Below are 25628 nucleotides of genomic sequence, written 5' to 3'. Positions count from 1 at the left end.
TTTAGGGTGTTAGTGTCAGCAAAAAAATTCAGGATTCAGGAGAGCTCTCTTGCACAAGAAAGCTGGAACTTCTGCCATCTAGAGCTTAGTTGACCAGGTGGCAAAAGACTAGTCAACTGAAAAATATTTACATTTATAAAGAAACTTAGTGAGAAGCTTGTGCAGTTCATAGAAATGTGCAAAGCTCTTTGTTCACATTTCTAGTAGATTTATGTAACATAATTTATAAATTGTTAATAATAGGTATACATTTACACAAATGGATTATCAAGTCACAGAAAAAAGACGTGTCTGTCTACATGGCCAGTGATTAAAATGAATTAACCTATGTAATATAAAAATTACAAGATATTTCACTCGAGTGTTAAGAAATGACAAGCTGAGATTTGTCCAAGCAWCCCGAATTTAATGCTTTTGTGGGGCTAAGGTACATTTTCAAAGCAAAGAGTTGGTATCTGTGGAACAGCTCTGATATTACACAAAAATAATTCAAATGCTATGTTTGTTCAAAAAACATATGTGACATCCAAAACATAAATGATTTCCCACATTAGTTTATGTACCAGCATTTGATTTTTTTCTACTTTTTAACCTTAGCTTTTCTTATATTAGTGAAACAATCTGGGTCAGCTCTGATGACAAATACCTTTGAATTCTCATAGACATCTTTCTGCATCTAGAATTCAATATCAACAGATGAATCCAATCCTTGGTTAGGCAGGAGAGCATTGAGGTAGATTAATACAAAAATGATCTTTACATTCATCCAGTCTTTAGCTGTTTAKATTCCATGCTGCTTCTTAGCATATATTTCAGTTGCTTCAGTGCCGCTAAATTTTTAGCATGCTTTTGGTGCTTCAGTTCGATTATCGTTTTTCCAACTTATTCAACYAGTCCATAGTAGTTTGAATCCTGTTTTAACTGCATCTTTATTTTGAAAATATATTATAACTTTGTCTCACCATTGTTGCTTTAAATATGTTTTCAGGATTGAGTTTAGTATACAACCATCCTTTTAATATAATATTACATCACACCCTTTAAAGTAATTAGTATTAACACAATGTAATGTATTTCATGATATTTTGCAAAATGGTCATTTAAAGCTTATTACAAGCAGTTATGTGCCTCCACATCATGTAGACAGCATATTACTAGATTTATCTTTTTTACCTCTGCAGTAAATTGCAGATGTGCTTTTATTTTGTCACTATAAATGTTTTCATTGTATCCCCTAAACTGAATAGACTTTGTCTAGTATCTGGCTTCAGTGCTGCAATAACCTATCATTTTTTGTTAATGTTGGTTTCATTAACATTTTAATTAACTTTCTTTCATCCACTTTACTATGAATTATTGAATTCTTACTACTTTCTCTAAAAACAAATAAAAATATAAAACAACTTGATCAATTCACATATTTAAAAGATCAGGCAAGCAKAAAAAGTCTATTTTATGCAGATCTATGGATTTAATTATTTAAATAGGTAAATAGTCAATATTTATGGTTATTTAATAATAAATACTTATTTAAATATACAATAAGCATTATATTACTATTAGTTTTTATTTCTATATACTTGCACCTTCATTAGCGTAATACCTTATCATGTGATGTAACTCGTTTCACCAGCAAATTAATCTTTTTTTATCCAAAGTTATAATTTACAGTTTTAATTCCCTCCTAGGGTGCTTATATTATACTTAAGTCATAATAGTGAATTACTGTTTTTTTCTGAACTGTCTTGTTTACCTGATTGTGAGCACAATAGTATTATTGTGTAATATTTTACACAATGTGTGTTTTTTAGTATTATTATTTTGTAGACTGTCTTAGTCTACTGTTAAGATTATCCAAAAGGATGTGTTCTCCTGTCATTTGCATTCCTCCTTGACTATATGTCACAGTGAYATTAGCTTTGTGGCATTCATAAGCGACTATTTTATATTAATTCTCTGTGTTTTTAGTTTTAATAGAAACTCTGTGCAAGAGGCTACCACAGGCTATCCTTATGTAACTTGCTTTCTCATTCATATAGAGTTGTGGTGAGTGAGCTACTGGCAAAAGATAGAAATCCTGTGAATCCAGTGGAAATACAGAAACCATGACATACTTTTGTGGTTGCATGTCCGCACATGCACAACCAGTGGGCTTTGCCTGCCTGCATTTCATAATGTCCCAAATAAAAAACCTCAATATAGTAAGTAAGAAGATGAAAAGATAGGGATGCTATGAAGGGAAGAAAAATGTTATGATTAAAAGAGGATTTGCTGAATATAAATATGATCTGCATTAGAAAGCTTAAGCAGCTCTCCACTTCCTCGCTAATACAACAAATATATTTTCTGAGTGTCCAGAATAACTCTGTATTCTCGCAAACTGTTAATTGCRAAAATACCATGGGACTTGAAGCAAGACTATTTGAATGCATGCAGGTGTCTGTTGGCAAGACTAGACTTTTAAAATGAATTTCAACACAGTATATGATGAATTATTCTGCAGATGAATTCTGTTGTTTATAGGTTGATGTRGGCCACTCGTGAAGTCACAGCCATGGTCGTTCAGATACAGAACACTTATAAAATCTGTCATAAAAGAATATATATAAAGTTCTTGACACGCAACAMTAATACTTAGCCTGAATATTAACACCAATGCCAGGTGTTCTGCGAGATTTTTTTTTTTTTTTAATGAGAATGATGAAATATGAGACTGTAACTGACAATTCTTATTGACACTGATATGCTTGACACTGTTACCTTGTTCACATAACGAAAAAGAAATGTAGACTTGACAACTATTTCTGGTTGCATTTTAACCAGATCCAGGAAAAATGTTATTGGTAGTGGCTTAAAGAAATTATACTCATGATTAAAATTGCAGAATCTTMTTGTGCAAGACAATGAAGTTTTAAACTGATCTGAGCTCCCCTTTTTAGTGTATTTCTCATAGAATGCTCTTGAACAGTTTTTGGTTTTGTTTTTAATGCTATAAATGTATGTTCTTCAGTGCTGAAACACCAAATGCTGTGTTTAGCCCAGAGATTTTTTTATGAATAATAATGCTCTGACAAGAATGGAAGTGCTGGAAAACCCTTGACTAAAATGTTGTGAACAGCATGGCTGTAATACATGGCTTTTTGCTACTTGAAGTAGGAGTCCCTCAGTATCTGACTGTGATTCTGCTAGAGTGGTGAGACACTGGSATTTCTTGTGCATGGGCAGAAGAGGGATGTGTGAACTTAAAAAGGACATGCTCTGTGTAAGTGCAGCAAGTCAAGTCATTATTGAAGCATGTACATCAATGCCTCTTTTAGTAGGCTCAAATCTAGGCTTGACCTGTAAATGAATTGTGAAAGAAAGGGTAGAATATATCCTATAACATTCAACATGTTTTTAGTGAATATTTTATTTTCTTTGATGAGGAATGTGGTTGCAACTTTAAATCTGACCTTGGCATATCTGTGCCACTCATTTTTTTTCTAGATGCCTTTCGGATAGTCAGATAATTTCTACAGGGCAAGCRCTACCTGCATGGTAAGAATAGAGAGGAAAGAAGAAAAGCTTGCTATACAAAAAGCTCCTGTGCTTCTCTCCCAGCAGGATCTCAATAATGGTATTTGAGTTCAGTGACTGAAGAGTGAGATCTCCTAGCAAGGAACTCATATGCACTTAGTGACTCCCTTTTAAAAATCCATTTGTAATAAATTATTTCATGGCAGTTCTTTAATTATTTACAATACCAAATGGTCATTCAACATTCTGATTCATGGCTTGATCCACTTAGATAAGCACAGATATACACTGCATGGCTTGCAAATGTGCTAGGTATTTTTATTTCACTCAAACCTCTTTTAAAATGTTGCACAAATTACAAGCAGTGGCCAAAACTGATTAGCTGCTTTGAAATCTAAACCATAGTTTAAGACTAGAGTGTTGAAAGTGTATACATACATGCATATATATATATATACGCACATTATATATATGTATAATTTTCTATGTAGTTGTGCATATAAAGGTATTGGTACTGTGCTCAGAGTAAGCTGGGTTTTGATAAATACATAAATATTGTTTATATTYTTGTTTCTTTTGTTTAAGCATTATCCTTAAACATATTTAATTGATTAAAATTCTGTATTACAGTAAAAAAGTAAAATACTACACATATTCATTTTTAAAATCAATAATATTTTTCTAAAAGAATTAAATATAATCTCAGAGCTTTAAAGAGACTGTTTTCGCCATATATTACATGTGTGTCCTTTATAGAGGACCTACAGAAAACTTAAATATCTCTTAACACTGCCTGAAATTAGCTTACCTGACCCAAATATAGTGGCGCCTATTCAGACAGCCTAAATTCTGTTTAGTTCTCTTTACACTACTACATGGACAGATTATAGGCATCTTCCTGCTCAACACATTTCTAAGCCTCTTCTTTGCTTTACAGAGGTTTTCAAAGCCACTAGCTATCTTCACTGACTAATCATGAGGATTTCGTTTGAATTTAGACAATCTAAATATAGTCCTATGGCTGAAGAAGTCRATTTCTCTTTCAAAACGTGCTCAAAGATGGTTATTTTGAAAAATGGAGATATATGACACATCAAAAATGAATATTTTCTAAAAGGAAGAGGAACAGAACTATATCTTCAGGAATATTATAAATATCTTTTTTATTATTGGAAAAAAATTGAAAATATTATGAATATGATTTTGTATATCTACATTCCTTTGCAATGGCAGTGCAAAATCCACCCTAATCCAGTAGCTGCACAGCAGCATAATTAATTATTCTCCAAGTCCATCTATGGTTAAGCAAGAAGCAAACAGATTTATTTGCCCATGATAATTTGGTAAAATGTTAGAAAAATCTCTCTAATTATGAGGATTAAGCCATAAAAAGACTTAGGGAGACTGAGGCATGCTACTCATTGGAGATTTTTAGGGAACTATAAGGTAAATATCAAAGATAAGCTAATATACTCTCTCTCTCTCTCTCTCTCTCTCCATATGTGTGCATATATATATATATGTATATACACACACTCAAAATGGACATATATATCATAAACCTCCCTTTCCATCTATATCATATTATGATTCTTTCAACTTTAATTTAGAAAAAGCCATGACATTATCCACAGGCAGTTGTTTTTCAGGTTGGTTAAGAGTGGAATTCTAAACCCCAAAGGAGACAAAAATGTCTTTTATAACTATAGCTSTTTCATACTGATTGCCTTTATCATAGAAATCTTCAATCAGGTGGCAGACATAATGATATTAGAGAAATTCTTGTTCATTCTGAACAGGTATTTATGTGGACTGCAGTCCTGTTGTAAAAAGAAGTAAATATATTAATGATAAACTCAGTTCTGCTAGCGTAAACACTGAGGTTGCATTTCAGATATTTACTTTCCGCTTGGGAATTAAACTATGGAGAGCTACTAGGCCAATCTTTTACAGTAGCTAATAAATCATTTGGTAAGTTTCTAATATATAGTGTGGTCTTTTTTGAAGAAGACCAGAAAGGAAATGGACTTGCTTGCAAAAATCAGAGAGTACCCTGACAGAAACAGTTTTGAGGTAAAGATTTTTTTTTTTTTTTCCCTCTGTGTAGGAAACTACCTAGGATCATTAGAGTCTTCAAATATGACATTGACAATTGAGATGAGCATCTGGTAGCATTTGATAATGGTCTACCACTGCAAATGAGGTACTATATTTCTCCATAATGGCTCACAGCCAACAGTGCTCATTTATGAGTGAAACAAGATGACCATTTATTTTCCCAGTTGGGCATTGTTGCAGATTTGTGTGCTATTCCTTTTGGTGAAGATCTTAAATGGCTATTAAAGGTTTATCATTGCAAACTAAGCACATTGCTTTAGAATACTCTGTGTGACAGTTCCTTGTTGTAATTATGTTTTAATGTCAAGCACTTTGCAGGAATTACCTATGTGAATATATCTGTGAAGGTACAGAGTTGAGCTCATTTCTCCTTACTATAAATACATGCTTTCTGTATTCAAAGACTAAAAGCATGCATTTTTTGTGGTATGCTAGAGGAAATCTGTGACTTGTGTGCTGTTAACAACCTAAAAGTCAGTTTAAAACTGATTCATATGCAATTAAAATACAGCCTTTGTTCTGTCACCTCTGAAGTGAAAAGTGCTCTAGGGCCTGGATTCACCGTCAAACTTGTCTGTGGGAACTTTGCTGAAGTATGCAAATGTAGGAACTAGTCTTAATTATGAATTGGATATTCCTTTTTTTATGGTTTTGTTTTTGATGGGGATGACATGTTTCTGGGTGGAGCAGAAATTCACTACTTTTAGGGTGAACTTTAGATACACCTCATGGCTTCAGACTTATTGTATAATTACTGGTGAAAGTAGGCAGTCCTGGATACTTTGGCAGTAGCTGGGTTATCTCTCAGTCTCCTTATGTTGTCACAGGATTATGACAGCTGCGTGAAAAGCATTCTGCTCTTRTCTCATTTCTAGTGTGCTGAGAAGCTAGAATATTCCAGTTCTCCAAAAAACATCTGCGTTCAAGTGTGAACTAGGTCCAAGACTGTGTCAAGCAAGACTGGCGAGTAGTAATCGTTTGTCATCGTAGTAGACTGGATTTGACAATTCATTAGATCCCTTCTACTGTGCCTTTCCTAGCTGAGACACTTTGCAAAATGCTGGTGACTTTATATGATCACTGAGAATGTAGCATATTTTCCCAAACAAACTAATGGTGCATRCTACTCATGCTTTTGCAGTTAAAAAGATTTTTTTTCTCTCTTTTTTTAGGTATTTGTGTGTATGAATGGGGAGGGTTAAGGGTGAAGGACAGTAAGCTTGTTCATGATAAATGAGTAGCTCCAGTAAAAGGTATTGTACTGCTTACTATGTCAACTTGTCGTTAAGAAGAAATACATTTGTAACAGCATTTCAGTTTCTGCATTACATGCATTTAAGTGCCTGTCCACTAAGAACTCCTGCTTCCCCTGATTCTGCACAGGAAAGCTGGCATATTATTCCCTAGTGTTCTAAGCTTGATGCTGGCTTCTATTAAATGCTGCTAGACAGGCAGAACAATATTTGAAACAAGACTGTTTGAACTAAAATGTAATTGGACTCATTTAAAGTCTTATTACAATGAAATCTGACTTCCTCCTTGTAATTTGACTTGTAGAAACCTCTCAAAAAACCACTACCTTTTGCCACAGGCTGTAAATTTAAATTCTAACCTAGGTAAGCATAATGAGAAAAGAAAGTTCTGACATGGCTGGAGATCATATCAGCTCTGGCTTGATTAATTATTTCCACAAGATCAATCAGCACCTTATTTAGATAACTGGAGGCACTCACTAGTTAATTTGTGAGAGCAGAACAATGAGGGCAAGCATTTATATGGCCAATCAATACTCCAATTAGTGTTAGAAAGTCAAATACAGGTTTGAAAATAGCTAGTAGAAGAAAGAAAAGGAACTGAAATAACCCAGCAGCTTCTCACGTCTTAGATATAATTCCTTCTATGCTTACATTTCAGTGACTCCACTCTTCTTCCCCCAAAATATTTCATAAACTCATCTACTTCAAAAGATATTTTTAAATGTTTCTATATACTTTTAAAACTACTTAAAATAAGTATGAAGACTATTCAATAGTGTATAATCTATTCACAAAGTTTCTGTTTTAACAGGATGTACTTTCCACTGCAAGATAGATGCTAGTACTACGAGATAAAATCATTTACCTCCAGAGTAGAAATGGTACGCTTTAAGACTACAAAGCATTGCAAGGCATAACTTATACAAAGATTAGTTACTGCTTCAACTACTCTACTATGCTGAAATATGTGATGGCCACATCAGTAAACTAACTTCTACAGTCAGAATATGCTCCATGGGCCCCATGTCAGATATAGATGGATAAACTGGCAGAGGCTTTGGAGGAATATTACCCCAAATTACATTGCTGTAGTTCCCTGTAGCATCTAAGTACCAGAAAATGTCTGTACATGAGAAAAAGAGGAATAATCATTTTATATAACATCATATTTCTTCTCCTTCTGCTCAAGAAAGGAAAGGAGCCAAATTCACAATCTGACATTTCATCTAACCATTTTTATCAACATCAGATTGGTTTTGACAGAATCTACTACTGGAGGAAAAAAACCCATACAATGAACCAACCTTTTTTTTTTTTTTTTTTTTCCTGAAAAAATTCAAAGTTTTGAAATATTGAAAATGTATAATTATTTTTTTTCTATTTAATGCAATTTAATTTGAACAAATTCATTATGCAATTAGATATTCTATGACCCAACATTGTTACAGTTTTATTAGATATCAAGTGAGAAAAAATTTGGAAGGGAAATCTTGGGGGGACCAAAGCATTTGGAAGAAAAAGGCAACATTTTGCACATCTCATATGTGACAACAATATCGTTACTGCTGTATTTTGATGTAACAGTAACATATTCTATTAGTTTTATATTTGATATCATTTTTGTCTTTCAGATCATGATGTCTCTATTATATCAGTCAGAGGTTAATTTAGATGAGATACCATCATAGAAATCATCATCATAATTATTGTTCRTATGGAGTTTGACACTAACTACAAGGATCATATAGAAAGCACACACACACACAAAACCCAGGATTAGTGGTGTCAGATTTACTCAGCTAGATAATCCAAAATGAAATTTAGGAGTGTCAGTATTGGATGATTAAATTAACTTCTACAGCAATGATCTTTACTATGGTGTTTCTGGTATTGCCAACCAGAGAAAGCAAGAACGATGCTTCATTGTAGTATAAATAAATAATTTTATTTATCTTAAAATGTGCATGTAATGGTGGACAAAAATATTTCCATATAGCAGCTCTTCAGAGACCTAATTGGAGGAATCTCATGGGTTAAGGCCCTAGAAGGAAGGAGGGGTCCAGGAGAGCTGACTAGTATTCAAACATCACTTCCTCCAAGCTCAAGAGCGGTGCATCCCCATGAGTAAGAAGTGCAGCAAAGCGGGCAGGAGACCTGCATGGGTGAGCAAGGAGCTCTTGGCCAAATTCAGACAGAAGAAGAAARYACACAGAMTGTGGAAGASSGGACAGGCTACTTGGGAGAATTATAGGAATGCAGTCAGAGTATGTAGAGATGCAGCGAGGAAGGCTAAGGCCCAGCTGGACTTGAGTCTGGCAAAGGATGTCAAGGACAACAGGAAGGGCTTCTTCAAATACATCAGCAGCAAGAGGAGGACTAGGGAAAATGTGGGCCCACTACTGAATGAGGCAGGGGTCCTGGTGACAAGGGATGCAGAGAAGGCAGAATTACTGAATGCCTTCTTTGCTTCAGTCTTCACTGCCGAAGGCAGCCCCCATGAATCCTGCAGCCTGGACGTGAGGGAGAAAGTCCAGAGAAGGGAAGACTTTACTTTGGTTGAAGATAGGATTAGAGATCTTCTGGGCAGGCTGGACATCCACAAATCCATGGGCCCAGATGGGATGCACCCATGGGTACTGAGGGAGATGGCGGATGTTGTTGCCAGATTGTTTTCCATCATCTTGGAAAGGTCCTGGAGAACTGGAGAGATGCCTGAGGCCTGGAAGAAAGACAGTGTCACTCCAGACTTCCAAAAGGGCAAGAATGAGGACCGAGACAACTATAGGCCAGTCAGCCTCACCTCCATCCCCAGAACGGTGATGGAACAGCTCATTCTGGATGTCATCTCCAGGCATATGGAGGATAAGAAGGTGATCAGGAGTAGCCAGCATGGATTCCCCAAGGGGAAATCCTGCTTTACCAATCTGATAGCCTCTAGGATGGAATGGCTGTCTGGGTAGATGAGGGGAGAGCAGTCGACATTGTGTACCTTGACTTCAGCAAGGCTTTTGACACTGTCTCCCATGACATCCTCCTCGAGAAGCTCAGCAAGTGTGGGTTAGACGGGTGGACAGTGAGGTGGCTTGAGACCTGGCTGAAAGGCAGAGCTCAGAGGGTCATCATCAGTGGCGTGGAGTCTAGTTGAAGGCCTGTGACTAGTGAAGTTTTCCAAGGTTCAGTCCTGGGTCCCATCCTGTTCAACTCCTTCATCAATGACCTGGATGAGGGGACAGAGTGCCTCCTCAGCAAGTTTGCTGATGATTCCAAGCTGGGAGGAGTGGCTGACTCACCTGAGGGCTGTGCTGCCATTCAGAGAGACCTGGACAGGCTGGAGAGCTGGGCGGAGAGGAACCTCCTGAGGTTCAACAAGGGCAAGTGCAGAGTCCTGTACCTAGGGAGAAATAACCCTAGGCACCAGTACCAGCTGGGGGCTGACCTGCTGGAGAACAGCTCTGCAGAGAAAGACCTGGGAGTTCTGGTGGACAACAGATTGACCATGAGCCAGCAATGTGCCCTTGTGGCAGAGAAGGCCAATTGCCTCCTGGGATGCATTAGGAAGAGTATTGCCAGCAGATGGAGGGAGGTGATCCTGCCCCTCAACTCAGCCCTGGTGAGGCCTCATCTCAAGTCCTGTGTCCAGTTCTGGGTTCCCCAGGACAACAGAGACATGGAGCTACTGGAGAGAGTCCAGCGTAGGGCTACAAACATGATCAGAGGGCTGGAGCACTTGACCTATGAGGAACAACTGCGAGAGCTRGGCCTCTTCAGCCTGGGGAAGAGAAGCCTGAGGGGGGATCTGATCAGTGTGTATAAGTACCTGAAGGGAGGGTGTCAAGGGGATGGGGACAAACTCTTTTCAGTTGTCCTCTATGACAGGACAAGAGGCAAAGGGCAAAAACTGAAGCACAGGAAGCTCCGCCTGAGCATGAGGGGGAATTTCTTCCCTGTGAGAGTGACGGTGACGGAGCACTGGGACAGGTTGCCCAGAGAGGTTGTGGAGTCTCCTTCTCTGGAGATCTTCAAGGCCCGCCTGGATGCAACCCTGCCTACCATGCTGTAGGTGACCCTGCTGAGCAGGGAGGTTGGACTAGATGATCTCCGGAGGTCCCTTCCAACCTTACTGATTCTGTGATTCTATGGTTCTTTGAAAAGTGAGTTTGCTTTCTACTTGTTCAGTACTTCTCTTCATTAGAGGTTTTCCTGGTTTCTTAGCTGACTGAACTATTTGTCAGTATCTACCTGAGCTAGCTGTGCATTTCTGTATTTTTAGTAAGTAACACTTTTGTTTTCCTAAGAAATGATCTAGTTTATAATTCTTCAGTGTTGCATGAACTTAGATAGGTGATATATGAGAATTAATGAAAGATTTCTATGAGAGCTGTAATGACTCTAAATCTTCAGTATGACATGTGTGGCAGGGAAAATCTGCTCAGCTTGCATGAGGCACATCAAATCAAGATCAAAGTGGTTTATTGATTTATTAATTATATGCAATTAATGGGCCAATCAGTGAAATGTTCATTTGGGATCGATATCAGCAATACAACAATTAGAGGGTAGTACTAGACACTTAAACAATGTTAATGAACACCTACTATTTTCTATCTCCCTTTCTATAATGCCGAGAAGTTACCACTTCACGCACATGGTCACCCCACTCTGTGCACACCCTGTCTTTCCTGAGAGCACAGTTACCGTGTTGATCACACTCCTGTTGCAGATGTGGGTGCTCTGGCTTTGTGCACCCTGCAGTTGTGTGGTTCCCTGCAGCCTTGGATCTATGTACCAGTGGAAAAGACACCCACAAAGTCACACACGCACAGCCAAGGTATGGCTCCCCGTGTGTCACACCCCATGCTGTCACCCCTGTAGCTGCAGTGGAGCTGCTCAGGCCATCCCACTGGAAGGAAGACCCCTCAGGCCCAGATGGAGATCGGTCTGCTGGTGGGGTAGCTTCTGGCAGTGTCAAACTGGAGTTTAACTCCTGCTTATTTACCACTTTCCCATTCTGAGGCCCCTCACCCATCACAAATTTTCATGCTTTCGCCCTTATTTTCAAGCTGACTCCTTTTCTCAGAAGTCCCTTGGTAATTCTCGGATTACTGTTTAATCTTGCTAATGGTCATTTTAAGTAAAACTTGTTCTTGTTAATTTGTGCTTTCTCCAAATGTTATCCATTTTGAGAAAAACATTCTCTCAGAATAGACAATTTCGAATATTCCATTCRCACACACTGTTAACACTCACATTCCTATTGTATAATCTGCTAACCTGGCCATACTAACAAGAGGTGGCTTTGTAGATTCCTCCACATCAACTAAACTAACAAATGTAAAGGAAAGGAACTTCTGAGAAAAAGTAAAGGAATCTCAGGAGGTTTGTTTCTCAGCGAATCTGTTTCTCAGATAATCTACTGAGTTTAAAATCTGGACTTAATAAGGAGATTTTAATTTGTATCTGTGAATAACTTCATAAAGGGACACATACTCTAATATCGAGTATCATTAGGCCATCTATGAACATGGTTAAACCTTGCTTATGGATGAATTAGAATAAAGTTATATTTGATTAAATTTCCTCTGACAAAACAAGAAATTATTTACAAGATAAAGAATAGTTGAAGAAGTGTGGAGGGCTAGAATGAGTAAAGGTGTTTCTACCTTATATCGTTTTTATATGCTCTCCAGACTGATTTTCTTCCAACAACTCTTGCAGAAATTGCTAAAGTGCTAATCTATGTCCTTTACACATGGCTGTATGCCAAGTCATAGGATTTTGTTATAATCCTCCTTTCCTCCACCTCTTACCATATTGAATTTGTCCTTGGAATGGACAGCATCGTTATGAGTGAAGATTTAATTATAGCCACTTAGAGACAACTTAAGAACTGTTGTTTAATTTACTGCAGTTCTAAAGTGGAAGCTAGATAATAGTTCAGAACTTCAGTAGTTTTAAAATATGGACAGATAAGACACTTAGTCAAAGGTTTGTGTAGCGTAAATTCATTCTCAAGGAGAAGGGAAAGGATAAGGGCTCTCAATTTTTTTTTTTTTAAAGTACCAATAGATTTACCTAAGAATAATCTGTCTAAATCTTTTCAGTATGACTGATTTACTGTTATCTTGTTTAACTACTCATTTGGGGAGGGATTCATCTCACTTAGCTTTAGACATCTACAGTATACACACCTACATCAGATATGGTCATCCTATGTTCCCTTTATAGTTAAGAGAGGGAATGTATGTTTTAGGGCACAATTAATTTGACCTATTCTAGATGGTTTCTTTAGGCTGAAATGAATCATATCTTAGATAAAACTATTTTTCACTGAGTATAAAAGAAGCCTAGGGTGATTAGCTCAGATGTGGATATTAAGTTTTGATATAATGATTTCCCTTACAGTTGTCTTATAAACCATAAAACTTTTGATTCTATTTAAAATACACATCTATGTGCTTTTTGATAGATTTATCTTTTATATCTGACAGTATCTAATTGAATCTTATTACTTTACTATCTGTAATTCTGGGCTCTCTTTTCCAATCCCTATACATTTGAATTTGAAAATATCCATCATCTGCCATACTACTGAAAACACTGTAAATTCTGTTAGCCTATGCCAGTTATGCATCTTGATCAAAGTGGATTATTTCACAGTGATTGTTGTTGAGGGTTTTTTCTTGTTCATTTACTTATTTCTACACAGAAAGATGTTTCATTTAATTTACTTTTTGTATTGGGTTCTTGTTTTCGCAAGTGAACACAGTTTTGGCACTGATATGAAGTTTGTTTCCAGTTCACCCTATTAGAAGGCTAGAACGGAAATGGCCTTCCCAGCCTCAGTCAAGGCTGAAAGCATCTCTGTGGATGAGTTGGAGTGGAAAACCGATAAGGTCATAGCCTGTGGACCATGAAAGAAATGCAATAATGTGGATTATGGAGGTTTTCCGGTTTGTTTATTTGTTTCAATGTGTTTTATATGACAGGACACGACACTGTCTCTATGTTACAATGCTAGGCTCAGCATAGAAATTAGTGAAGGTCTAGAAGAGGTGGGGGAATGTAGACTTCTTTTCATGCTGCCTCATGTCTTATGACATGGTGAGCCTATTAAAGATCTGCTGAAAGATGGGAAAACACATTTCAGGGTTTTACACAGCATTTTACCTTCTCTGTTGTTTTCTGCAACTAGTGTACCGATTGTCATTGAAAAATAGTACTTGCAGGGGCTGTTAAATTTCTGATTTCAGAAGTTCAGATAAAAGAGTTCTCTGCTATGCTACATGCAGTGGTGCTGAAGCTGGGGAGATGGGAACTAATAATTATATGGCAAACAAAAGACCAAAACTTCCTCATTCTTCAGTCTTCTGGTGTCAGCCCTGCCTCTTAATACATGCTTAGCATAATAGTGATATATATATATTAGTCAGAATATTATATAACTTAATGAAAGTTGCTAGTTCCTTCAAAAAGATTTTTTTTCAGCTTTTAGTGAATTCTCCTTGATACTTAGGTAGTGATGATGCTCAAAGGAACTTTGCAAATATCTTTCAATGGCACCTACAAGAAAATGATAATTTTATGAATAACATTATGATGAATTCTAAAGATGTAATCCCTAACTCTAGCATCTCTCCCTTTTAAAACGCTTTTAAATGATCAATAAATCAGTCAATCAATCAATCTTAATTTTGAGCATCTTTGTAAGGAAACAGAATCGTTTAATGACCACCTTTCAATAGCAGCAATATGAACTATGGGCAATATGGGCAATGCTTTATTCTAAGGAGTATGGCAGAGAAACACCATTTCCCTTACCATTGCATGTATTTTTATCTTAAACATATGTTTCTCACAAATGCATTTCAATTTTTCTAAGCTTTGACTTCTTACTGAAACTAGTGTATGTTATCACTTTAAATGCATTTCAATACATCTTTGCTTTCTGAACTTCAATTCATAACTCTTTATACATATAACTGAAATTAAATGTAATTTGAATCTCAGCCGTTAGCAGAAATTTTATTTAATGGGTTTCTGCAATCTACCCAAGTCTGTTCACATAAGGAAAATATTTTTTTCATTTGTCCATTTGATGTAGAAATAGACCTAGTAAATTCAACAAGTATTAAAGAAATCAAAAAGTGTAGTTTTTAAGGTAAAACATTAGACCATTTCTTAATGAGATTTCTGAAGCATGCACATACAATCCAATATTTTTGCACTATATGATATTCTTCAGACAATTAAGTCATTTTCTTTTTTGCCAACTTTGCCATTCCAGCTGAATCTACGTGTCTTGAAAAGCCCCTTTCCCTTTCTCCTTCTGCCTTCCCTCTTTCCTTTTCCCCTTTCCTTTTCCCTTCCCCCTTTTCCTTTCCCCTTGCCTTTTCCCCTTCCTTTTCTCATTCTCCATTCCCTTTTCCCCTTTCCTCTATTCCCTTTCTCCTTCCCCTTTCCCTTTTCCTCTTCCTCTCTTTCCTTTCACCCTTCCCCCTTTCCCCTTTCTTTTTCCCTTTCCCCTTTCCCTGTCCATTTCCCCTTCTGCTTCCTCTTTCCCTTTCCTCTTTTCCCTTTTGTCTTTCCCTTTTTCCAAGATATAATAATTTTGTTTCCTGAAAGTAAAATGCAAAGTCAGCTAATTGAGCATGATTATATCTTTACAATCTTTTTTAATTTTTCTTGCTTTGCTTTGGCTGTTTTTAGATAAGACATGTTTATGACCAAACTAATTGTCATTGGTTCTTTGTTTAAGGCAATCTTTCAGTGATGCTAGAAACTTGAGCACATATAAGATCTTTTTTTTTTCTAATTTAAAGGTTGTATCACAAAAAGTTTTAGCACATTAAAATACTTAAAAGTAGTATTCAGTTTCTGACAAGATCTTTTATCATCTATAGAAAACTTAAACATTGCAGCTAAGATACTAGCCTCTCTTTGCAAGAGTAACTTGTAATAGATAGAAAATKTACAAAGTTCCTTTCAAGTGCAGTTGTAGAGAGAACTGCCTTTTAKGATCATGCCTCAACATCCCCATGTATTCACAACTGATGAAGTGAAATGTTTACTCTTATTCTTARACTATTTTGATAGATGCAAAAAGGTTGTTTAATATTTTCTTTACATAACCCTAAAGATAGCCTGATGACTTGCATGTATGTTTACTATATTGTTTTGCACGTTGATCAAATATGTAAGAGCACGTCTTCATTTTCCTTTCCTATTCATTTATAGGCACGGTAGTATCTCCTGAAAGTAACAGCATTAGCGATTTCAAATAATGGTATATTGGATCATTGAGTGAAGTATATTTGATACGTATTCATAGTTTTCATCGGGCAATTAATTTTTAAATCCCCAAACCTCTTTTTTAAGGTATAAACCTGTGGAGCCCAGAAACCCTTTGTCCAGCTGCGATGCACAGTAAGCTGATGTGAGACCACATATGCAGTTCACACGATATGCAATCGGTTCACRTGCATACCTAGTGAGACTAGATTTACTTACAAGCAGTGTAAAGCTATGTCTGTATATATGATAGTGAATATGCATGGATAGAAGGAGAAACTTTTTCACCATGAGGACAATAAAGAACTGGAACAGGTTGCTTAGGGAGAGTCTGAGGTCTTCATCTCTGGCGGCTTTCCTGACTGAGTCCTCCCTGAGTAACCTTTTCTGTTCTCATAGCTGACACTGCCTTGAGCTGGAGGGTGAACCGGAGACCTCCGGASGTGCCTTCCCACCTGCATCATCCTATGACTCTCTGATTCTGTTGTGGGGGCACATGCACTGTGTCCAGCATCTGCTTTCTACTCTGACTTAAATGACCAGAGCAGATCTGGTTCGCAGTCGGCAAAACAAATTTTATCTGCTGGTCTTTGAAACACCCTGATCAAAAGGAGATACTTGCCAGTCGGAGGAGTTTGTCAGCAGTGAAGAATTCAGGAGTGTCTTTGTTGATCTGGAATTCATTGTGTTCATCCCCATGACCTCCTTTCATTGCTTCCTGCTCTAGCTTCAGCTAATGTAATCACTTTGATTAAACATGTGCTTTCCTATTTATTTTATAGAAGTTAAAAAGGTTAAAATGGAATTTCTGCACGTGCTATAGTGCAATACAAGAGGGCAGCTTGACCAAGGACATTTTTTTTTKTCTGAAAACATAAAATAGAAGGTTACTTTCATGTTTTTCTTTGAACAATAGGCAAAATGTTTTATTTGTTGACAAACAATTACATAATTACATGGAAGCAGGTTTAGACTGAGTTTGTTTTGGGGACAGATAAGAAGAGAAATGGGAGTTTTCAGTTTTGAAATGGGAGTTCATGAATCAGTTTTGGATCCATGTGCCTGGAGTTTAACAGAAATACCATTGTTTTTGTGAAATAACCTGGTAAAAATGTCATTCTACAGGTAATTAAATTGCCCTGTTTAACTTTATCATTTTATTTATTTATTTAGGACCTGCTGAGGGCACTTCTGTAGTGTTAAGTGTGTTATTTCTGTCACATTCTTGTTTTTGACTTTTCATCAACTTGGAAGCCTCTTTAAAAAAAAAAAGTTGTTTATAGCTGGAGTATGTTCTAGTAATGTTCTTTGTTTGGTACATCAATTGTTTTATAAATAGAAATCTAATACCATTTTTTAAAGACTGGATAAAATTTGTTTATAATTGTTTACTTCAGGCATTTCTGACAAGCCTATAAACATGCCTATAAGCACAGACATGTTGGTGTATTTGATATATTTGGTAATACAGCTGTCAGTGTGCCACTTTATACCTTAAAGTAATTGCCTCTGAAGCAGGTTTCTTTTTTCTTTCCAAAAGTAAGGAAATGATAAAATGTGGCTTTGCATTTCTTGACTTCAGAGATTGTTCATGTAAATGCATATTTCCTAAATTAAATTTGATTATATTAGCATAAAAATAAATAACCCCCCCCCCTATTTTTACTATATAATTTCATAAACCTGAAAGGGTTTATTTTAGGCTTTTTCTGTTAGCAGAGGCTTCAGGTGCCTTTTCCTGCTTGTATTCTGTTAAAAGTCACTGCTTCATGAGAAATGAAATCTTGCTTCATAAGAAGTGAAATCTGTTCAATCCTTCCGTAAGAGACGTGTCTTTTATATTAAGGCTTTCTACTGTCATTCATAAACATGTCATTTAAACACCTTCCATATATCTTGAATATCAATAGCAGATCTCTGGTGACTACATTGGCTATGTCTAAATAAAACATCTCCAGGGAATGCTTCCAGGCATCCAATTCTCTACATTGATAAAACTGTTAGATTTGTCCTTGCAATTGTATTGGCCCAGGCCAAGTGAGACTCTTCCAAACATTTCCTGGGCACTGTCCAGTTATTAGAGCAGACAGGAGACCATCCCCAGTAAGCAGCTTGGATATGCTTTGTCCTGAGTGTTTTGAAGAGCAAAAGAGTTAATAGCATCAGCACAGRCTGTTCTGTGCTGGCTGATCTCGGTGCCAGAGAGTACTCCCAGGATATTTAAATTATGAGTCTTGTCATAGCTGTAGAGGCATGGTCTGCTCATTTTTTACTGTCAGTAGCATCTAGGGCGAAGTTTTTTTTTATTATTCATTTAATTTTGTTTATTTGTAATTTAGTTTGCTYGTTACTTTGCAGGTCTTTTGAGATTTTGTTTATTTGTTTTGGACATTTTAAGATACATGTATTTACCACAGATAGAGGGAACTATTGATGTGTTATTTATGAGGTATTCTGCAGAAAGGACTTTACCAAAACTGAATGTTTTGCAGTACATACTAAGGTTTGTATTTCTTGGTTTTCCTCAATCTCTTCTAGATCAAGTCTTTTCTAATTACAGACCACTTAACTTTTTGTTCCACCACTGTGTGTTTCATCTTGGTTTACATGTACCATTTTGTTCCATAGGAATATTAGTATTTTGGTATTTCACATGGAAGGGATTTAATCTACTCTTTACTCTGATATTTTATATTATTAATCAAGTAGCAGAAGCAGACTGGCACATGGRTAAAATATTGATGTGTAACGGTTGTATAGCTGTGTGGTGAACTATGGAAGTAAAGTGCACGCAGAACAGGAGCTTATGTTTTATTGTAACACCACACTATAAAATAAGCAAATGCCAGAGAACATAGTTCATTCTTAATATGCAGGTTCTGTTTTCTTCTGGCTTTTTATTTGTTTGAATATGTTTAGATTAGTTGCTGCTACACGTGGGTGCTTGAGCTCAGCGAAGTTATTATGTAAAGGATAAACTGAAGTTGCACAGTGATCAGATCTTAAAGCAGGAGATAATTGCGTTGTTTCTTGGTGCCAGAAATGGTAAAGAGAGAAAAGGAACCCACTACACTTGCATCTGCAGTCTTTGAGCTAACTGTTAAATGAATCAAGGGTGGATTATTCCWTTACAGAAAGCTCCATGCTGAAAAGTCTTTGTAAAATATTATTAAATTGCCAAAATGTTGAATGACAACAATTCCCATATTTCATGTTTAAATCAATTTTCATTTAAACATACAGTTTAATGCTCTATTCTTTTTTTCCACGGGGCTTTTCAGCAGTTATTCACATAATCAGTCCTATAAAGAGGAGTTAAAAATGTAGCCCAGAAACACATTTTCAATGAGTATTTCTATTTCTGTGTAATTCAGCTTTCTTAGGAAGTATATTTTTAACAACTAACCACTTCTGTATATACAGAGAGAAAGAATGTAACATCATCTTGCAGTTTTGTTCCCAGGAAGGTCCATTCTCAGTCTGCCTCTAGCAGCAATCACTCATAGATCTATTAATACTGCTTTGAAACAACTTCTGAAACACTTGAAAGAACTTGATGAGAGAGTTTCATGTGATCTGACTCTTCTGAAAACCTGTAAGGTCCAATTGCTTGCTTATTTGTTTTTGCCATGAGTTTGCCATAACTACTTCTCTATTAAACTGAAGGAATGCAGACTATCTTCTACAGTTATTTTTCTAGATTTTGAGAGATTATGTACAGAAGAATATTAATAAACTCCTAATAATCTCCTAATTCCAGATATTAGCTTAGCACCTAATACAATTTTCATGGGCTGGTTTCTAGCTCTTGTTCTGACCTGTGGTTTATAAGTTTTCTCTGCCRTCTCATTACATCTTATTTCAAAATAGCCACTCTCTCTCAGACCTCTGTCTTTCACTAATGTGAAAACTGCTTTTCTTAACTGCTGTTTTGTGCATACTGATGGTCTATGATAACTATTTGCATATTCATTACAATACCTGTTGACCTGTATATCAGTGATGTTAATAGTGTCCATGTGCATATAATTTCCACCTTTAACCTATATCCTTTCGAACGTCTAGTCAGAGTTACTGTTTATTCCAGAGATCTGCAGTCTTAGTTATAGCSTGGAAGACTGTCGTTCCCCTTCCATGATATGGGGAGTACTGTCTTTCGGTTTCCTTTAACTTCTTTTAATGTGGGTGAGTGGAAAAATACATTTAATCAGTGGAAAACACATGTGGTTAAGTGTGATATTTTAAAGAACCACTTATATGAACGTTTAGAAGAAATCATTGGAAATTGCAGCACTCAGAGATCTCACTGTGCTGAGCGTTCGGACGCGTGTCGACCTTGCCCCAAAGTGCTCGCTCTAACGAGACTGGAGAAAATGCTAGATTGAAAGTGATGAAGAGTTAAAGGGCATGGTGAGGAAGGAGCGCGGTGACAAAGCAAACAACACRTGACGGATGTTACTTACATCACTAGGACATCACTGTAAGGCACTTCATATATGACAGAGGAAAGCAAAGTAATAGCTAACAGCAGTGCCTGGTGCAGAGGCATTAGGAAAACAACTTCACTGGGATTCTTCAAAATCAAGAAAATACTAAATCCTGTGCTATACTCTCACAAATTTTGTGTAACAACATATTACAATTAATCTATTGTCTTATGTAGTTGTTTATAATGTTGTATGAATTTACCAAAAGTATGTTGCAGAAAGATTTTAACCTCCTTTTGCTTTTCTGATGTTGTGCAAACATCTAACAACTTTTATACAGGATTCATCATTCCTTAATAATGTTTTGAATTTTAAGTTCTTGTGAATCAGCATGTGCTGAGAAGGAATTYTATAGTTTTACTCTGAATGGACATTTGCATTATCAAATATGGAGATTTGTACCTGAAAGCCTAAACATAGGAAATCAATGTGCCCTCATTTTTTTTTAATGCCTGCTGAGCTCAAAAGTATAGATAATTTCTATCTAAATGTTGACATGTTATTAATGCTTTCTCTAACTTCAGTGATATTCTCCAGCAGAGGAAAATGGAATTTCCTTTCCACTCTTTTAAAATTATTTTTAGTTTTCAGAGATGAGATCTTTTAGTGAAATTCCAGTGAGAAAGCAGATTAAATACTGGAGAACAGCTTTTTCATTAGGTCACCTATCTTTAGTATTCTATGGAAAATACCATTCATTGCCAAAGGAGATTTTGGGAGGAGAGACAGGAAGGAGAGAAAAAGGGTGAAAATAATTAGGAGATGCAGATTGGAAAGCAGCACAGTTTTGCATATAAGTGATGATGAATCTATTGTAATATTTTAGATTGATTAGTGTCTAACTTTTAGGAGAACTCCAGAAATACAATGAAATGTGCAAATGCAGCTGATACTTCCCTACACATTTTTAAGAGTGAAAATATGTGGTGATGGTCAATAAATTTCCCTCTTCTATTAGCCTTACTAATTTAGGATGAATTCATTCTCCAAGTCATGATTCAGTATGTTTGTAGAGAACCTTCTCCATTTATGTGCTTCATTTACTTTTGTGTTTGAGTGTACATGTGCATGTGCAGATAGTAATAACCAAATTTCAACTTGAAGTTTCACCAAATTTCACCAGAGAGCTGAGTATGTAATTTACTACAGGCATTGAAGCGTGCCTACCAGAATTTGCCAATAATACATTGCAAAGAGATATTTACAGAGAGATACTACCTCATTTGACAGCAAAGAATCTGTTATTTAAGAAGCTTATTAGTCTGAAAGCTAACAATTAACTGAATTCAAAATTAAACTAATTAAGACTACTTTAATCTATGTAATGCTTTAGGCCACGTCTCTATTGTGTATAGCAAGAATAAAAGAACCTGAAAAACTCTGCTGTTTTCCATTATGAAAATTTTGGTTTCTGTAGAAGAGAACAAATGGATGTTGATGATCCTTTCATTAGGAGGAAAAGATGATGTGTGTAGTAGTAAAACACAGCGGAGGTAATTTGTGAATATTGACAATAAATTACACTTGTTCCGAATGACGTCTTTGAGCAAATTTGAAATATCGAAAGATTTTCTTTAAATATTTATGGACATCTCTTACTTATTTCATAATATAGTTTTGTCTATATTTGAAGTTAGGAAGAGCCATTATTGATTAAATACTGTAAATGAACTATTCTAGATTAACTATTTTTCTCACCCCTTTTTCTGCTTTAACAAAATTTTTATATTAAAATAGGAAGATGTTTAATCTGAATTTTTCACACATAGTTTATCTGCAGAATCGTGGAAAATTGGTGTGAAATATACAGTCTAGTTCAGTATTCTGCTCTGATTCAGCGCAGCTGCTCTGTTACAAATTTTCACCATAGATTGTTTCAGATTGACTTGATGTGCAGATAAGTTATGAGTTAATAGTTGTAACTGTAAGGTTTAGAATTCAGATAAAATATATAGCAAAAAAAAAAAAAAAAAACTTTCAGAGTTTTAAACCAATCCACTTTCCAGAAGCACTGTGAGCCTTTTATGAAATTCTAATGCAAACAAAAAAAAATTCTCCTTCCTTAAAAAAGTGTTTATGTAAAGCAAGTTCTGAAGTAGGGATTCTTGCAAGGGAATACCMAAAAAGTGCTTTCTTATTTAATCAAGGTGCTGAAGAACTAACATTTTTACAGAAAGAAATTTAAAGTTGTGGTTAGCCTATTTTCAGGGAAGCTTCTTAGTGGATTAGAAATTGTCTACAGATAGGATTGTCTATGTAATTAGGCTTAGATTCATCCTATTACTTGGTACCTTGTCAGATGCCAGGCTGGAAGTGTATTATAGCTAGTCTTTTTATAGAAGATAGCACCCGCAGAGAGTGATTTGGATTTTAGGTACACAGAACTACCTTGAGATATGTTCATCTTTGACTAATAAACCTCAAGTGTCTTGCTCCTAATTCAGATAGTTCACTTGCCTTAAGTGTTGGTGTTATGAGTCTAACTCTTGGATTCTGGACAGTGGAACAATATCAATTTCTGCAGGATTAATATCCATTTCTGCAAGTAAATTAGAATTCAAAACTATTTCAGGATTGGAAAGTATTTGTAGTCAGGCCAGGTTCTGCTGATAAACTTTTATCTGCCTTTTTGCACATACATATCCCCTGTTCCCTGTTGAGCCCTGCTTCTAACTTAGCTATTATCTGGCCTAAATTAATCAAGTGAAAGACTGTCCAGGATTGAAAAATTTCCAAAACATGTARATTCTGAGGTCTTTAATCTGTAGCAGCATTTATGGGCCGAAAAGTATGGAATTCATCTCACCAACTTTGGTCATGCAGCTTTTTATCATTCAAGCTTGMACTAGTCAGGCTCCTTCTACTATCAAAAGGCAGAAATAGACATTGAAAAATGTTTTGGGAAGGAAAGAATTGTCTTTCAAAGGTAACTGTTATTCCGCAGTAACTATCCAGTAGCTGATGTGACTATTACACACATGAAGTTAGGTGTGATGAATCCTATTGATAATATCTAAAACTTCGAGTTACTGTGCTATTGTGCTGTTAGTCATATCCCCTTATATTAATTTACCTGCAGCAGCTCCTGATTTGAATGTTCATATTTGACAGTTTAATGCCATATGTAATTTTCTTTCCAAAGTTCAATTTTCTACATTGATTTTTTATTGTTGGGTTGTAAATGCTTTTTGATGTTCACCATGATTTTTTTATATATATTTCAAAAATGTTTTCYAGAAAATTTATTTTCTGTGTATTCAATTCACTCAGCAAAGCAGACACCTGTATTTAGGGAGTCTTTTGCCCTATTACTAAGTAAAATATAATGCTAAAGCAAGTTTAATTTTATTCATATTTTTATTTTTTTACTCTAGTTTTTTGCAGTTTTTATTAAATATTTTCTCCCTTTGAGGCTTTATCTTTGTTTTTCATTCCCAATATTTACATGTGTACATAGGTTATTTATTGATTTAATTTTAGTCATTTAGTGAAAACTTTGCAGTCTGTTCTCCCTCTAAAATGAAGATGTTTTGACATATTTTCATCTTGACTTTTCAAGATTTTTTTTTTCCAAGTTTTTTTCTGTCCTTTAGAGACAGATTCAAAGGGAAGACTTGGAAAACTTCTAAAATATCTGTGCTCAAAAAGAGAGGAGAAAAGTGATTCAGTCTTTGCTGCTAATTTAGGATTTGGTTGGTCTAGATTCAGTTTCCTTCTTCACACAGACTTCTAATGCCACTATGGGCAACTTGCTAACTCATTTGCTTTTACTCTGCAAAGGATAAATCCATTAGCCTTCTGAGGATCTCAGACTCAATTCTAGTATGAGTCAGAGAGAGTCTAAGGGCCTTCTGTTATTTGTCGGTATCAGCCCAAAACCAAAAATGCTAGTCAGGTTTGGCAAAGCTGCTCATGTACTGCTAAGTTTCTTTCTTACCCTTACTAGTYTCAAAGCTGCTGCACATTTCTTTCATAATCTTCATGTCCTTTGTGTTGTTTCCAGCTAGCAACGTCCTTTGGATCTCTGAGCAAGGGTTTCAGTAGGCTTTTTCAAAAGAGTAGACAAGAGTTTCTCTGGGTTGCTTCATTCCTGAGAGCCATTAGGAAAATGCAATATAGTCAGAGTCTTCAATACAGCAGCAAAAGTGGGGAAAACATTTTATACCTGCTTATACTAACTGATGCAAATAAAATCTGGCAGGAATATCTCTCAATGCTCTGAAGCCTGAAAAGACTTACTTAGGAGTCTGTRTGATTTGCACACAAGGATAGGGAAAACCTCTTCCTAAACACGGATACTCAGGAAATATGAGAATTGTCCTAATTCCTTCAGTACATTTAAGTCAAATTTTTTACTCTTACATATACTATAAATTCTGATTAGGCAGCTGCTGTTTTCTATTCTGCTTTTTAAACATCAGGCTATTATACTATTTCAAGACTATTCTTTCATTAATAGAGTTCCCTGAGTTTTACCACTTGCAGATACATGGCAAAGGCCTCCATTCAGGAAAGCATCTCTATTCACTATAGTGCTTTAATTACATGATTACATTTTTAAGCTCATGTTTAAGTTTCGCAGAAGTCAATGACCCTTAAAGCACATACTTGAAGATGACCATGTGCTAAAGTGCATCGCTAAATAGAGACAGATTTAACACAAGCTTAAGTGCTTTTTTAGCTCAGGGACAAAATTTTACTCAAGAGTAAACTCAGGTAATTCTAATGAGATCAATATAGCATACACTGCTTTTAATTTTAATTTGTTCTTTGTATTTTAGTTGCTTTTCCCCTCGCATTTCCTATTTAATATTTTGATATTATTTATGCTCTTTAAAAATTAAGACTGTACCAGTTTGCAATCCTGTCTTTGAAATTAATCATACTTTGCTGAAATCATGTATCTTAATTTACCTTCTCATCTCTGACTTCCCATAACACTAGCATGTAAAGCACTCTCTCA

The 25628-nt window shown here is 35.9% G+C and overlaps 1 protein-coding gene across 2 annotated transcripts in view; it reads left to right on the top strand.

Moving 5' to 3' along the window:
* The window catches only part of PCDH9 (protocadherin 9), a 673230-nt gene that overhangs the window by 605698 nt on the left and 41904 nt on the right, over window positions 1-25628 (top strand). The gene's annotated exons all lie outside the window — the stretch shown is intronic.

This window comes from Rhea americana, unplaced genomic scaffold (assembly GCF_003343005.1).
Source record: "Rhea americana isolate MKP2758 unplaced genomic scaffold, rheAme1 scaffold_3, whole genome shotgun sequence".
Lineage (NCBI taxonomy): Eukaryota > Metazoa > Chordata > Aves > Rheiformes > Rheidae > Rhea > Rhea americana.
The sequence above is the reverse complement of the archived record's forward strand: the minus strand, read 5'-3'. Positions and strand labels throughout refer to the sequence as shown.